Source organism: Meles meles, chromosome 2, assembly GCF_922984935.1.
Source record: "Meles meles chromosome 2, mMelMel3.1 paternal haplotype, whole genome shotgun sequence".
Lineage (NCBI taxonomy): Eukaryota > Metazoa > Chordata > Mammalia > Carnivora > Mustelidae > Meles > Meles meles.
The window spans coordinates 67,348,650-67,360,848 of record NC_060067.1 but is presented as its reverse complement, the minus strand read 5'-3'; the positions used below and the strand labels follow the sequence as shown (position 1 = coordinate 67,360,848).

The window sequence follows — 12,199 nt, the reverse complement described above, 5'->3', positions numbered from 1 at the left end:
AATGGTTTTCCCGTTTTTCAAAGGTTGAAAAGAGAAAAAGCAAAAGAAGAAGGTTTTGTGGTTTGAAAATTTTAGATGAAATATCAGTTTCTGTGTCTACAAATAAAGTTTTATTGGAACACAGACATGCCCCTTCACTCAGCTACTGTCTCTGGCAACTTTCCCGACGCAAGGGTGGAGGGAGGCTGTGCGGCCCGAGAGAAGAATGCTGGCTCTCGGGCCCTTTGCCCACGGTTTGCCAACTCCAGCTTGGTGCGTCATGGAAATAGTTTTGCTAATTATAGCTTTAAAAAAAATGGAATGCTTCACAGATTTGCGTGGGTAGGGGCCATGCTAATTTTTTCTGTATGGTTCCAATTTTAGCATGTATGCTGCCAAAGTGAATGCTAATGCTTCTTTAAAAAAAAAAAAACAAACATAAAATTGGCAACTCTAAAAACATGTTTTGTGTGTTTTAAAAAATTGTGATAAAATACATTTAGCACAGTCTTTATTGTTGAGTCATCTGTGTGGGTATCATTCAGTGACATTAGATGTGTTCCCGGTATGCACCCACCACTGACATTTTTATCCAAACCTTTCTCATCACCCCTGTGATGGTGGGTTTTATGTGTCAATGTGACTGAGCCAGGGCTGCCCAGATGTTTGGTCAAATGTGATTCTGGGAGCTTCTGGGGGGGGGGAAGTGATTTTTGGATGAGTCAACATTTGACTTAGTAGAGTGTGTAAAACATTTTTTCTCCATGTGGGTGGGCCACATCTCATCAGTTGAGGACCCGAACATAACAAAAGACTGACCCTTCCCAAGGGGAGGGAACTTTCCTGCCTGGTGGCCTTTCAAGTGGGACATGGGGTCTTTCTGGTTCTACTGCAGCTCCTGGTCTTCGGGTTCCAACTGGGACATTAGCTCTGTAGACTTGTTTTCCAGCTTCTGTGATCATGTTTGGAAATTCCTTATAATAAATATCTATATCTGCTTCTCTCCAGAGCTTACTTATCTATCTTTAGTCTCAATATCTCCCATCAGTTCTGCTTCCCCGGAGAACCCTGCCCAGCCCAGCCCCCCACATAAATTCTGCCCCACTGACTGTACCTCCCCCAACCCTGCCCCGAAGTGAGCTCTGTTCTTTGACTGATTTTCTCTTGGCTCGTTCAGGGGAGAAGCAATCTGACATTCATTTGGAGAATTCTGAAGTCCAGCTTTTAACTCCAAAGGATGCTATTTTACAGGGTCTCTTCGTTTCAAGGAAGCTCCAATTCTCACAAAAGTGGCGTGAGCACGTTCCTGTGAGCCACGGGGTGTGTGAGTCCACAGGGCCAGCTCTGGAGAGTGAGTTTCAAGCTGGCATTGACCTTTTCTGGCCTTACTCATGCATGCAGCTTCCCTCATACAGAGCAACGGCTTGGCTACACGGCAGAGAGTGACATGTGGGTCCTCTTGTCCCAGGGTGGGCAGGGTCCAGGATTCGGGACTCAGGGGTTTGCCAAGATGCAGGACTTTCAAAGCTCAAACATGGGCAGTCCCAGAGAAGCCGGGGTAATGTGGTGTTGGGCACCCTACGTGCCACCCAGAGGCTCCCCCTGCACCCCGACCGGTGCAGTCAGCTGGGGGAGGGATGCGCCCGGAGGGGAGACATCAAGCCTGGCCCAGCTAGGTACCCAAGCCTCTCTCACACTCCAGGTCACGGCACACAGGGACCCAAGACTGCCCTGGCCTGCGGCCCAGCACCTCACCACCACAGGACTTCCCCTGAATTTCAAACATTGTCCCTGCTCATGCCTGGCCGGACCTTACTGCAGGGAGGCTGGATGGCAAGCTGTCTCTGTCCAGCACCGAGGGCACGTCTGGGCCATGGAGCCCATTGGGAGGTCTGGGGTAGCAACCTCAGTGGAAGGAGATGGGGCTGGGGTGGGGGGATCTGCAAACCAGGGTTTAGCTCTGAGACCGAGCAGTTGGGGGCCCCGTGGTGCTCCCACACTCCCACTCATGGCACACTGCTGGGGCCCTTGGTTCTGTCCTTCATGGGCCTGGGAGCCACTTGAGGGCATGGCAACGCTAGTTCCCAAGGTGTCCCAGGTCCCACACGGGGTGTGCATGGGTGAGGGAAGGAGTGAGGAAACCGGAGTGAAGACTAGTGCTCCAGGAACCCGAGAGAACAAAGTCCACGTCTAGAACAGGGGCCCATTGTGGGGTTCGACCAGACTGCGGCAGGAACACCCCCAATTGTTCTGAGAAACCCGGAAGGCTTCCCGGAGGAAGTGGGCGCACGATAGGGGGCAGTCCTCCGTGGGAAGTGCCCAGGCTCCGGTGACTCTCTCTGTCCCTGTGTCTGTTGGGAGGCCTTGCCTGGGGTAAGCTTAGCAGGGCTAGGGCTGGGGCCCAACCAGTCAGGAGAGCTGGACCTCCTGCCAACCACGGGACGGACTTGGTGGAGATGTGGTGGCATCACTGACTTAGGGAAGGCAAGAAAGTATGAGCTGGTGGCTAAGAATGTGTCTCCCTGCTCCAAACACCGTCCTGCGGGTTTATGATGGGGGCTGTTGGCCCAAACCAGCTGAGGAAGAAAGCCTAATGAGTTTGCAAAGCCGCCGCTGGCCCAGCCCTGGGGGACAGCCAAGGGTCTCGTGGAGGACATTCCTGCAGGAGGAGCGTGGGGTCTTGGTCGCCCGGCTCCGTCTTCTGGGACATCCCCTGCGAGGCGGCAGGTGCCCTCCTGTACGTTCACACATACGTGCAGATGTAGCTGCTGCTAGGGGGCCCATTTCGTGCTTTCTGCTTTACAGGCGAGGAAACCCGGGCCCAGAGAAGTGAGGGGTTTAAGGCTGCAGAGGGCGTGGCGGGCTGGGCCTGGGGCCGGGTGCTCGGTGTCTATGGCCCCTGTCCCTCCGGCCCCTGGGCCGTGAGTGTGATCGAGCTTCACATTCAGGCAGTCTGTTCTGAGTGTTTGTGTTGTTAATTCTGAGCCTGCCCGAGCAGCTGTGTGTGGATCTTTTTATGAGCCATTCTGGAGATCCATGGTACCAAGAGGCCACTTTTCCTAAAACATCAGACCTGCCCACAAATCCTCTACAGAGCTCTTCCTGGCTGCTGACTCCCTGTGGACCCTCAGGCCCTGCTTCCCAGGCCAGTGGTGGCCACCCCGGTGCCCTTGACGGCATGTGGAGCACTGACCTGGAATGTTATCAGTTTGCCAGCCCAAGATGGCATTTCCTTGTCATCTATTTGAATGCCCCTGGTTGTTGAAGGGAATTATTTTTCCATAGGCTTATGGGCCATTCCTTTTGCCCCTCTTGTGAAACAGCTATTTGTATCTTTTACCTATGTTTTTTATTATTGATTTGTAGGGACTCTATGTATTTGCTGCACAAATTCTTTTTTTTTTTTTTAAAGATTTTATTTATTTATTTGACAGAGAGAGGGAACACAAGCACGGGGAGTGGGAGAGGGAGAAGCAGGCTTCCCACGGAGCAGGGAGCCCGATGCGAGGCTCAATCCCAGGACCCTGAGACCATGATCTGAGCTGAAGGCAGACGCTTAATGACTGAGCCCCCCCAGAGGCCCGAGCTGCATAAACTTTTCATCCGTCATGACTGCTGCCGGTACTTTCTCCCAGATTGTGGATTGACATCTGTGTTCTCTATGCTGTCTTTGATGAAGACTTATTTTTTACAAACTCCTCTGGCTGTCTTTTGGAGGTGTTCCCAGGGTTAGCCAGAGGCTCCGTCTTTCTATCTTGATGTCCTGGCTTTGGACAATCTAAGGGGGTCCATGGCTTCAAGTGACTGTTGTGGGTGGAATTGTGTCCCCAAAGAGACATGTTCACATTCCAGCGCTAGTACCTGTGGTTGTGGTGTGATTTGGAAATAGGGTGTAAGCATGATGAGTGTAAGCTCTTACACTCTTACACTGAGTGTAAGCATAGATGAGATCACACTGGCAGATGTGAGCACGAAACCCAGCATCTCATGTCCTTGCAAGAGGAGGAGAGACAGACAGACACACACCAGGAGAATGAGGTGTGAGGACTCTGGGAGGGTGCCCTGTACTGACGCAGGCAGAGGTGGGCTAATGTGTCTACGAGCCAGGGATCTCCAAGGGAGCCAGCAAATGCCCAGAAGCTAGGAGAGGCAGGGGTGGGTCTCCCTCCCAGCCTCAGAAGAAACCAGCCCTGTGACACCTTGGTTTCCAGCCTCCAGAACTGGGAGAGAATAACTATTGTTTGAGCTGTTTGGCCTGTAACCATTCCCCTTGTCCAGGGACCCTGCTATAGTGATAGTCAGTGTGTGCACAACTCCAAAAGGGACCGCAGACTCAGAGCCCCCCCGAGGGTGCAAACCATCCCAGCCTCCGCTCAGGGCCTCGAGGGCTCCTCAGACAGGGCATGCAAGGCTCTCCTGGCCCTTTCCTGGAGCACGGGACCCTTCACCCCGGGCTCGTGGCTCTGCACATCTTGAGAAATGAGGCCACCGTGGAGGACGACTCTGCTGGGGCCGAATGGCATCTCCAGAGTAAACGAAGAGGCTGACTGCCTTCTGCTCCTAGAGGTTGGGCTGGCAGAGGCTGGAGGGAGACAGCAGGGCTGGCCTGGTGGGAGGTGCTGAGCCCACCTGGGTCTGTTCACGGGGAGACTCCCTGCCCTCAGGCCCTGCCCTGGCAGCTGGCGTGGGGACAGAAGGTCTGTGATCCTTCCCCTGCAGCTTTTCCCAGACACCTGGAGACTCAGATTTGAAGCTGGCCCAGACCCACCTGGGTGCAGCCTTCAAGGGGCCCACCCCCAGGTCAGCAAAACCAGCAGGGGGGTGAGGGTCTAAGTCTTCAGGTTAGATACTCTATCATTGGCAGAAGGTGGAGACAGCCACACGTTCCGTATTTACTGAGCACCTACTAAGCCCTAGTCTCCAGGATGCACAAGACACTGAGATGTGGCCCCAGCTCTAAAGCAGTCCTAGTTTCATGGTGGAGACAGGTGGGTGGACCCCAGATGTGGCTCGTGCAGGGAGGAAGGGATGCAGGGGAGGTGGGCACCCAGAGGAGGCTCCCTGCCCACTGGGTGACTGAGGTGACTGCTGGGCTGGGTTTTGTAAAAGGGACAGGGATCCATAGAGCAGAGGAAGGGAATAGACAGGCCTCTAGAGGCAGAGGGAGGAGCTTCTGGAAAGTCTGGGCAGTGGGTGACAGCAGACACCTTGAACTGAAGTGGGAAACTCAGTCATTCGAGTGTGTGTGTGTACGCACGCACATGTGTGCATGCACATGCATGTGGGAGTGTGTGCACGTGCAAGAGCATCATGTGCACGCATGTGTGGGAGCCTGTGTGCATATGCATGCACACACGAGACAGTGCTTGCATGCACATGCGATGTATGCGTGTGCACGTGTGAGCATGCACACCGCACACATGCATGTGCGTGCACGTGCAGGAGTGTAAGTATATGCACGTGTACACATGTGTGCACGTCTGAGACGCACGTGGGCATGTGTGTGTGCACACACGTGCACGTGTGAGAACATGTGTGCACATGCATGTGTGCGCGGATGCATGTGTGAACGTATAGGACTTCGTGTGTGCATGTGCCCATGTGTGTGCATATGTGTGTGTCGTGTGCATGCAGTCAGTGGTTCCTGATGCATTTGGGAAGCAGGATTCCCTCATGAAGGACCTCATGTGCTAAGCTTAAGAATTTTAAGAATTCCCAAAAAAACTGACAAAATTACAATCATTCAGTAGCATGCTATGTAGCTCAGGGCAAACCTTTGCCCTCGCCCTGGGCCACAGGTCTCCCCCCGGGCCCGGAACCAAGGCTGGGCCCCTGAAGCTCCAAGGCCCTACGTGTCCAGCCCCCCGCCCGCAGGAGCAGGGATGGGAGCCCGGCGACAGCTGCTGCCCGGAAGCTTCTGAGGCCCAACCCCGTGGAGGAGTGGCTGTCCGTCCTCCAGCACGCTGACGGTCAGCCCCGTGCAGTCAGAGCAGGGCGACAGGCCTGTTAGAACACCAATAACAACCTCGCCTTTTAGTTCTGCAATTGGAGAGGGCTGCAGGGACTGGGGCCTCCCCGGGGGCCTTGAGGACATTGATCCACCGGTGGCAAATGTCAGTGATCCAGGGTGAGGGGACTCAGCTGCCAGGCGGTCCGCTGGAAGAAGATGCAACAGCACCACTTTGGAAAGGGTGGGAATAACCGGCCTGAGTTCAGAGCCAGAAATATCAGCGTTTCCCATTTCAGCCATCTCCATTTGTCGAAGGAGTTTCACATTGGACCATGTGTGTACAAACAGTGACTGCTGGCAAACCAGATTTCCGTTCTTTGTAATGTATAGAGGCTGCTGAGATGACCCGGGCTCCGAGCTAGAAGGCTGCTGCTCCAGTGTGAAGTTCGAAGTTCGGGTTAGAAGGTTGGCTGGGGGCAGCAGGTGGGGCAGGGAGCTGGCTGCCCCTTGGGCTCCTCCTTTCTTCCTGCAGCCCCGGCCCCCGCCTTCCCTTGAAACTGACTGTAGCCCTCGCCCCTGAAGCAGGCCAAGCCCCTGGATCACTCCACTCCTGATGGCAGAACTAGCCCCCGCCTCCCCTTGAACTTGACTATAGCCCCAGCCCCTGGATCCCCCACTCCTGATGGCAGCCCCAGCTCCTGGATCGCCCTGCTCCTGATGGCAGCCCCAGCCCCTGCTGCCCCTGGAACCTGACCTTAGTCCCAGCCACTGAATGGCAGCCCCAACCCCTGGATTGCAGCCAGGACCCCTGGCTCCCCAGAGTGCCAGAGAGCGGCCCTCTCTAGCCCTCCCAAATCTCTCTTCATCTATGAACAAGGTATAGTCCTGATAGTGAGTGACAACAGAGTTCAAACGGCGGGAATCCTGAACCTGAACCACCATGGTCACTCAGCACCTGTGCTGGGGCATTCCAAGTTCCCGGAGGAAGCCACCCATCTTCGGGCACTTCTCTCTCTCCCCCAGCTCAGCCCACAGCTTTGACCCCATCGCAGGGACAGACAGTGAGGTCCGGGAGCCCTGGTTCCTCTGTTCCCACACTTTCATCAGGAGACGGGGTCTTGGGTAGAGGTCCTCAGATCCCAGGCTTAGGACATAGAGGGACCCAGGAAGAGAGAGGCGAGGGCCCCTCCATGGGGCTGACAGGCGAGTCTCACTGCAGGTGACCCCGTGTCATCATCTGTGACAAGGGGGTGCGTGTCAGTCCCGAGGGAGGTGTGTGTGGGGCTGGAGAAATGCCCCAAGGCCCGGCAGAGCTGAGTCTCCCTCCCCTTGTCCCGGCTTCTTGCTTTGCACCTGCCCCGCTTCCCTGGCCTTGTCCACCAGCCATGGTTGACTTCCTTCTAATGATCCCAGGTCCCTCGCACCCAGAAACCCACACCCCCTCTTCCGGGGAACTGGGTGCCTTCCCCTGACCAAGTGCTCTGGTGTTTCTCTGTTGTGTGTGGGGTTAAATGCACTTAACAGAAAATTGCCTTGTTAGCCCTATTTTTGTGTACGATTCAAGGGCAACACCTAACTCACAGTGTTAGGCAACTCTCTGTTTCCAAAACGCTTGTGCCACTGAGGTCCTCGACCTTGACCTTGTGAAGAAGGATGAGGATGCTTGGCGCTCACTGGCTCAGACCCCGGATTGGAGGAGGCATCTGTGCCTTGACCTGCCCTTCCCCGGTGGGTCCCTGGCTGTGCAGACAGCACGGCGGCCTGCGGACCCCGACGTTCCCTGGACCCTGCAAAAGTGCGATTGGGTCTGGTCTGGTTCTTCTCCCAGGACCTGGAGAACAGCCATGGAAGCCACGCCGGGTTGTCCCCTGGCCTTCGTTCTTCCCTTCCCAGCCGCAGAACTTCTGGCTTGTAGCCGGTCACTGGCCAGCCCGGTCCATGGGCCACTGTGCAGCTGGGTGTGGCGTGGGACCTGGTTCTGCGGGTGAGATGGCACTGGCGGGGCAGGGGCCACCTCCAACATGGAGGAGAGGTGGGCTGTCTCAGAAAGCGTGCAGAGGAGGCAGCCATGGACTGGGGACGTGCTGGTGGTGGGGCCGCCCCCCAGATGGAGTGAGAAACCGCACACATGCTTCTGTGTTCACTGAAAGCCTTTGGAGCTGGTTGCCCAGCAGCAGCCCATCTGTGCCCCGCCTGCTGCCCATCATCAGGTTTTATCCCGTGAGCCAGGACAGGACCTCCTCCAAGGGGAATGGTCCTGATTTTCCTCTGTTTCTGCCGCCCAAGCCTAGAGCCTGGAGGGCATGTATTTGGTGGGAGATGAAGGCCCTGGGTCGGGTTTGGGTCAGGGGTCCACCTCTAGATGCCCTCTCGCGTGGTCTCAGGGCAGGTGGCTGCCGGTGCATGGGGAGTCACCGCCTTATGCAGGACGGGAACCTGGCCGCCATCTCCCCAGGCTGACCAAAGCAGGTGCAGCGGCCCACCCAGCTGGCCCTTGCTGTGTTCATGTGGGGGGGACACATGAGGGATGCAAGAGCAGATGTGAGGAGCTCCGTGACTGTGACACCACGTGGCGGGGTCTCCATGATGGCCGCGGAGGCCCTGGGAGCTGCGGCCCCGTGTGGGTCCAGATCCTGGGTAGTCATACCTGCAAGACCCTATTTCCAAATAAGGCCACGTTCTGAGGTTCTGAGCAGACGTGATCTGGAGGATCCCGTTCACACCACCTGTCTCCCCATAGATGATGGCTGTGTTCTGGAAAACCCTCCTTGGGATGGAGCCGTGGGCAGCACCCACGTTCCAGACCGGACTGTCCCTCCCGACCTGGGGCCTTTCTGCCCAGGTCATGACCACTGTTCCCTGGCATGGGTGAATTTCTCAACAAGACTTCCTGGGACCCCCAGGGGCTTTGTCGGGGGCTAGAGCTGGGAGGTTCCATCCTCATGATCACCCTACATCCTAACTCTAGCCCCAAACCTCTGTCATGGCAGCAACATGGTTTTCCAAATGAGGGAATGTGATAGAAACACGAGAGCTTATACAATGCACAGGGTCTCGAACTCGAGTCTCTCCCTGCCAGAAGGAAATGACCCACAGGCTTTTGGGGGCAGGGTGGGAGGACGGCTCTGGGAGAGAAGCAAGGTCCTGCGGGGCCCCTGCCACCTGCCAGCCCCCTCACAGTCTTCCCTTCACAGCCCAGGAGAGCTTAGGTCGCATGCCGAGGCCACACAGGTGGGACCTGGCTTCGGGTACTCCCCAACTGCACCCACCATGGGGGCCCCCATGACAGTTCTTGAACAATGCTCGTGATCTTTGATGTTGCCCTGCATCTCGGGGGGCTGTGCCATGAAGGGTCAGGCATAGAAAGGGAAGGGCCAGGCAGGGGTGATGAACTCTCAGAGTCTTTGAATTCTTACCTGCAAGACAGGGGACAGAGATCTGGGTGGGAAAAGATGCAGGACAGATGTGCCCTCCTCTGTCCTTGGCCTCACACGTTCCAGGGAGAGCCCGGTGCCAGGAGCTACAGCCCGAGGCCCGGAAGTGCTCTGTGAGCAAGACGCGGAAGGACGGCCTGTGCGCTCTTGGCTGGCTCACACGGCACGCCCCGCGGCTCCCGCGGCCGGCACTGGATTCTGTGCAGAAGGATGGGCTCTGGGCGGCGTGCGGGCCTCTGCCTTCAGGCTGGTAGAGCTGTCCCTGTGTCCCCCGCTGACCCCAACACGGTGCAGACCTCCTGAACAGTCCCTCCTCAGGATCGATAGCCGGGCCGATCAGCCGGCAATGTGATACTAATGGACGTGGAATGAAAACACAAAGGCACGTGTTAATCTGGACGGCCGTGGGGGCCTGGGTGGGGCAGGCAGGGGTGCAGGCGGGTGGCCCTTAATGGAGCCGTATTGACCAGGACACAGAGACCGCAGACCAGCTTGGATGTCACTCGACAGCCCGGGAACTGGGGGGTTATGGATTTCAGTGTTTTATAGGTTTGGGTTTTTAAAAAAGTGACCTTTCTCCCCCAGATCAATAGAGTCTTTTTAGCTGCGCGTGTTCACTGATAGGCCATCAGTTCGGCCTCCGGGGAGGTTTGTAAATACTGGTGTTGGAAATATTAATATCTGATCATCACAGGGCCTTAGTGACACAGAGAAGGGCATGGCCCGGCCCTTGACCGCCTCCCCAAGCCTCTCACACCAGGAGCGGCGGGCAGATGTACACTGGGCTGGCCTCTTCCTTGGATGAAGCTTGAAGTCTCCAAAAAGCCCACAGGCGTCCGGTTTCTGTGGATTGCAGGTGGGGGCGTGGACCTTCCTTCCTGCTGGAGGGCACATGACAGTTTGCATGGCCACCCCAGGAGGGAGGGGCTCCATTTCAAAGAGAAGGAAACTGAGGCTCAGGGATGTCCAGCCACGTGGGCAAGGCCACGAAGTGGGCGGATCCCAGCCCCTGCTGAAGGGCTCACTGCTGCACAGTCCATGTCTATGGGGAGGCCAGAATGACCAGCACCCCTCACGGGCCAGGTTGAGAAACTCTTAACTTGGTGCACTTAGTGTCCCGGCCGAGGTGGGGACAGACCCAAAGTGCCCTGTCCACCTACCCGCCCGCCAGGGCCTCCTTTGTCTCCGTGTCCTCGATGTACCTCTCCTACCATTCTGGAGGCAGTGACCAAAGTGAGGGCAGTTCCTCCATGCAGCTCTCCTGGGCTGCATCCATGCTGCTGCCCTGCCTTGCACGGAGCCTGGGTCTTGCCTCTGGGGGTCCTGCCCCAGACCTTCTCTCCTCTCCTCTTGCATGCTCACATGGCCCAGGACCCAGCAGGGTCCTCCCCTCTGCCCGTGTCTGTGCTGGTCACTGCCTCCCAGCATGACATGAAAACCACAACAAAGCTCGGTGGGCAGTGGCCCCTGGGGTGGCTGGCCTTGGTAACACTCGCCCAGAGCCCAGCCCTCTCCAGGCCCCAAGTCTCTCCCCTGTCCCTGCTGTGGTCACTCTGCTCTTGTCCAGCCTCTGGCACATGGCCTGATCCCCCTCGGAGCAACTTCTGCCAGCCTCCACCTGCTCTGCTCGCCAGGAGGACAGTGGCCTGGACAGGGGTCTGCTGGGGGTGGGTCCATGCCTGCAGCTCTTAGACTATGGCCACCCCAAGCCTGGGACCCTCACTGTCCCTTCTATAGGCCCTGCAGCACGGGCTCCCCACCCCACACCCTTTGCAGCGGACTCTTCTCCCGACTGTGCCTTGGGCTCCTGCCCTCCTCAAGGCCAAGTTCTCCCTCTGGAGCCCATTGTGGCCTCTGTGGGCAGCCTGTCCCGACTGCCCTCCTCACACACACCTCTGACCCACCTGTGAACCCCACCTGAGCTCTGCTCCCCGGTCGCTCCATTAATTCTGGCCAAACGCGGAGATGAATTAATGCACCCAAGCAGCCGGTGTGAGCTCCCTTCCGACCCCTTCATGGGACACCCCACTTTTCAGAGGGCAGGCAAGCCCCTCTTAGCTCAGGCAGTGATGGGCTTATTTCGTGGTTCATGCCTTTGTCCACGCATTTCTGCACATGGGGCAGCGATGTCGGGGAGGACCAGGGACAGCAGGTCCAGGTCAGGGGGCTGCAGGGTGGTCACTGAAATCCTCAAATGGATGATGACCGCCTGCTCCCTCAGGCTGAGCCCCCTGACCACCCTCCCTGGTCAGAAGTGTCAGAGGCAAACCGACAGAGGGGAGCAGTCACTGGGGTTTCCTAACTGGGCCCCTAGCAGCACGCAGTTGGCCGAACCCTGGCTGAAGGGGCATGGGGACGGCGGAGAAAGGGGATGGGAGGTGACCTGGGTCAGGCTCCACGCGGGGCCAGCCTCATCGAACTTGGCCTCCTCCCTGACCTGCGTGAATCATAGGTGGACGGGGTGGGGGGCCTGGCTCCTCAAGTGCCTAGTGTGGAGCCTCGGATCGGAGAGCATCTGGAATGATGGCTGCACCCTGCCACTCAGACCCCCGGTGCTGGCGAGCCCACTCTGGAGCTCAGTCTCCCTCTGTGCTGAGGGCCCTGGGAGCCCCTTTCCACGGCCACCCTGGGATTGCCCTCTACCCCCGAGGGCAGCTACCCCCACCAGCAGCGAAGTGAGCGAGAACATGTTCGACACTGAATAATTAATTTTCGTTCTGCAATAAAAATGTTGTCTATTGATTTACAACCCCTCCCGGCAATAAAGCCTTTCGATGGAAACCTGATTCTTAATTATCATCCTCAGGCCTGCCAGGAGGCGTGTCCAGCTGCTGTG

General features: G+C 57.0%; 1 pseudogene; it reads right to left on the bottom strand.

Moving 5' to 3' along the window:
• Window positions 1-289: 289 nt before the first annotated feature.
• On the bottom strand, window positions 290-385 carry LOC123937795 (annotated as a pseudogene).
• Window positions 386-12,199: the final 11,814 nt, after the last annotated feature.